This window comes from Mchenga conophoros, linkage group LG22 (genome assembly GCF_057382185.1).
Source record: "Mchenga conophoros isolate Kocher_MC1m ecotype Shallow Benthic linkage group LG22, M_conophoros_male_GT1.1, whole genome shotgun sequence".
Classification (NCBI taxonomy): Eukaryota; Metazoa; Chordata; class Actinopteri; order Cichliformes; family Cichlidae; genus Mchenga; species Mchenga conophoros.
In genome coordinates this window covers 16,521,560-16,526,180 of record NC_140546.1, presented here as the reverse complement: position 1 = coordinate 16,526,180, position 4,621 = coordinate 16,521,560, and positions in this window count along the sequence as shown.

Here is a 4,621-nt window from a genome sequence, read left to right as displayed (position 1 = left end):
TCACATCAACAGTACCTGCGTTTTGGGTCCTTATTAAACCCCACACGGCTTGACCCACTAGCCATGACACTAGATGCTTTAGCGAAAAGGAAAGTTTGAATCTTAAAAGATAGTGTCTGTCTCCTGAATCCAAACTGGAAGCTGGTTCCACAGAAGAGGGGCCTGAAAACTGAAGGCTCTCCCTCCCATTCTACTTTTAAATACTCTAGGACACATGTGTCAAAGTCAAGGCCCGCGGGCCACATCCGGCTGGCGTACATTTATATCCGGCCCGCGAGATCATTTTATGTAGATGTACTATTATTGTTATGCATGGCCCAGCGATATGAGGTGCTAATAATAAACAAACTACAGATCCCATAATGCAGCGCTGCAGGCTCCTTGCTGAACGCTAGGCTAACTGAACATTGTCAATCAAGTCAAACTTCTGTTATTGCGAAGCTAACCGCTCACAATGGTGGAGAGAAAAGTTGATTCTGAAAGCAGAGCCTTTCAGCGCCAGTGGGTGACTGAATATATGTTTACAGACATTGCTGGTAAACCCGTGTGTCTTATTAGTGGAGCTAATGTGGCTGTAATGAAGGAATTTAATTTAAGACTGCACTACGAGACAAAACATCAGGATAAGCTGAAAAACCTAAATGCAGAGCAGAAACTACAGAAAGTAGAAGAGCTAAAGAAGAATCTGACATTTCAGCAGATTTTTTTCACCAGAGCAAAATCACAAAGTGAAGCTGTTGTGAAAGCAAGTTTTATTGTAGCAGAGGAGCCAAATCAGCCCGGTACCACTCTGAAGAGCTGCATGATGAAGCTGTGCTACGTCTTGTGTCCAGACAAAACGCAGATTTTGGCAAATATGAGCCTGAGGAGAAATATGATTTCTGATCGGGATTGTGAGATGGCCACTGATTTAAGAACACAGTTGTGTGAAAAAAGCAAAAACTTTATTACATACTCTCTTGCTGTGGATGAAAGTATAGACATGGTGGACATTGCACAGCTGGCCATCTTCATCCGTGGAGAGGAAATATTGAACATTAAATCGATGATTTTTTTAAGTGTATTTAATCTGGAATAATATTCCTGTCTGTTTTTATTCATATTTATGTTTAAAAAACATTGTTTTAGTGTGTTCAATAAATGTTTATCTTGTTTGGCCCGTGACCTAAAGTGTGCCTTGAGTTTTGGCCCCCTGTGCAATTGAGTTTGACACCCCTGCTCTAGATCGTCTTTTAACATATTGTCAGGGTCCTGGGTCTGAGCGACCCAGGGACCCTGAGCAGTTATGGACTAATATTATAATGTATGTATTTTGTATTGCTGTCCCTCGTTCTCCCTGCTTGTAGACATATGTGCATGTAGGTGTGTGGGTGTGGCCCTGGCAGGTGATTGGCCACACCTGAAGACCTTGACACACCTGCAGCTGATCAGGCCTGTCGGAGGAGCTACTTGAGACTGTCGTGGAGCTCTCTCCGACGCTGGATCATTGCATGGCTTCATGTTAGTCTCTCGACCAGTTCTTAGTTTGAGTCTCCTGCATTATTGTGTGTCTGACAGCTACCTCTCTCTTATGTCCCCTGTAGTAGCGGGAGACGAGAGGGTAGCGAGCACAGGGTGCTCATCACGGAGAAGCGGAGACAGGAGCACTAACACTGGGAAGAGGACACGTCACGGGAGTCGGGAGAGCACGGGATTTATTGTCATGTTTTTCCATCACTGTAAATAAACGCACTGTTTATACACAGAGCACCGCGCCTGGGTCCTCATTCCCCATATCCCCACGGTTGCCACCCAGACCGTGGGGATATGGCATAGAAACTGAACATTTAACAGTGTTTCCTGAAAACCCTCTCCTCTCTGATCATTTCCTGATAACATTTACATTTAAAATAATTGATTACACAGCAGTGGGGAGTAGACTTTATCACAGTAGATGTCTTTCTGAAAGTGCTGTAACTAAGTTTAAGAATATAATCCACCCACTGTTATCATCTTCAATGCCCTGTATCAACACAGAGCAGAGCAGCTACCTGAACGCTACTCCAACAGAGGTCGATTATCTTGTTAATAATTTTGGCTTATTTGAAGAGTTTCAGCCAGGTTTCAGAGCTCATCAAAGCACAGAAACAGCTTTAGTGAAGGTTACAAATGATCTTCTTATGGCCTCTGACAGTGGACTCATCTCTGTGCTTGTCCTGCTAGACCTCAGTGCAGCATTCAATACTGTTGACCATAATATCCTAATAGCACGATTAGAGCACGCTGTAGGTATTTCAGGTACTGCGGTGCAGTGGTTTGTATCATATCTATCTAATAGACTCCAATTTGTGCATGTAAATGGAGAGTCCTCTTCACACACTGAGGTTAATTATGGAGTTCCACAGGGTTCAGTGCTAGGACCAATTCTGTTTACATTATACATGCTTCCCTTAGGCAGCATCATTAGAAGACAGCATACATTTTCACTGCTATGCAGATGACACCCAGCTCTATCTGTCCATGAAGCCAGATAACACACACCAATTAGTTAAACTGCAGGAATGTCTTAAAGACATAAAGACCTGGATGGCCACTAACTTTCTACTTCTTAATTCAGATAAAACTGAGGTTATTGTACTCGGCCCTGAAAATCTTAGAAATATGGTATCTAACCAGATTCTTACTCTGGATGGCATTACCTTGGCCTCGAGTAACGCTGTGAGGAACCTTGGAGTCATTTTTGACCAGGACATGTCCTTCAACGCACATATTAAACAAATATGTAAGACTGCGTTCTTCCATTTGCGCAACATCTCTAAAATTAGAAATACCCTGTCTCTGAGTGACGCTGAAAAACTAGTTCATGCATTTATTACTTCCAGGCTGGACTACTGCAATTCATTATTATCAGGATGTCCAAAAACTGACTGAAAAGACTTCAGCTAATCCAAAATGCTGCAGCAAGAGTACTGACAGGGACTAGAAAGAGAGAGCAGATTTCTCCTGTTTTGGCTTCCCTTCATTGGCTTCCTGTTAAATCCAGAATTGAATTCAAAATCCTGCTCTTCACATACAAGGTCTTAAATAATCAGGCCCCATCTTATCTTAATGACCTTGTAGTACCATATCACCCTATTAGAGCACTTCGTTCTCGCTCTGCAGGCCTACTTGTTGTTCCTAGAGTATTTAAAAGTAGAATGGGAGGGAGAGCCTTCAGTTTTCAGGCCCCTCTTCTGTGGAACCAGCTTCCAGTTTGGATTCGGGAGACAGACACTATCTCTACTTTTAAGATTAGGCTTAAAACTTTCCTTTTTGCTAAAGCATATAGTTAGGGCTGGACCAGGTGAACCTGAATCCTCCCTTAGTTATGCTGCAATAGACGTAGGCTGCCGGGGGATTCCCATGATGCATTGAGTTTTTCCTTTCCAGTCACCTTTCCAGTCACTATGTGTTACAGTTTTTTCTGAATGCTTAAACCCTAACTGTGATTCTTATAGCACAATTTCTAAAACTATTAATACTTATAGCAAAACCACTCACTGAGTTTGCAAAACTAAAAGCACAAACACTGCTTTGCACTCAGTTTGCCATTTTGTAACACACACTTTGCAAACCTGTAGCTACAATCCACTGCACAGCACTCTTTTTGCAGAACTGTAAACACAACTCACTGCTTTACACTCAAATACCAAATGATCAACGCACTCCTAGCAAAACCATACACATTTAAGGCCATTATTTACACTAATTTGCCAACTGTCTGGCACACTGTCACATGTGAAAACTTTTTTAGATAATTAGTTCACTTTGCAATCAGCCTAAGCACTATAATTTAGGTAAGCTCTGTGTGTGGAGTACAATGGAGGGAGCAAGAAGGGTGAGAAGTAGAGGAGGCCGAGGAAGAGGACGTGGAGGTGAAGAAGTAGGAGGAAGAGGACGACAAGGACAAGGAGGACCAAGAGGAGGACGAGGAGGGGGGAGAGGAGGACGAGGAGGGGGGAGAGGAGGGGTAAGAAGAGTAAGAAATAAAATTGCTGATGACATCAGAGCTACAATAGTGGACCATGTAATCAACCATGGAGTGACCCTGAGGGAAGCTGGTCAACGGGTTCAGCCTAACTTGAGCCGCTACACTGTAGCAAGCATGATAAGGACATTTTGAAATGAGTCACTTTGCACTAAGATTTGTAGCACTGCCATATGCCAATGAGAAACACACCAATACCATTGATGTAAAATTCCAGAAGATATTTTCCCCAGTGCTTGGACTAGAGGACATTGCATGTGATGTAGACAAAACTTTGTGACCGGACCCAGAGAGACGACATGATGTAGACTGATTTCTTTTTTTTCCTCAGTGAAATTACTATTTTGTTTCCACTTGGAAATAAACACTTGTGTTTGTTTTGATGTGTGTGAATAAACACCAGTACTTGAAGTTTGGATACGTCTATGTTTATGGACCTATGACAAAAGTATGAGCTCAATCTGACATGGCCTACCTTGTGCACAGAGAAAGCAAAAGCCAGATGTGTTTTGTATTCATACCATCAGTGTGCAGTTGGCGCATTGTGTGCTTAGTAGATGATGGCTTGTGTGTACTGTTTGATACGAAAACACCATTTTTACGAAGGTGTGAAGA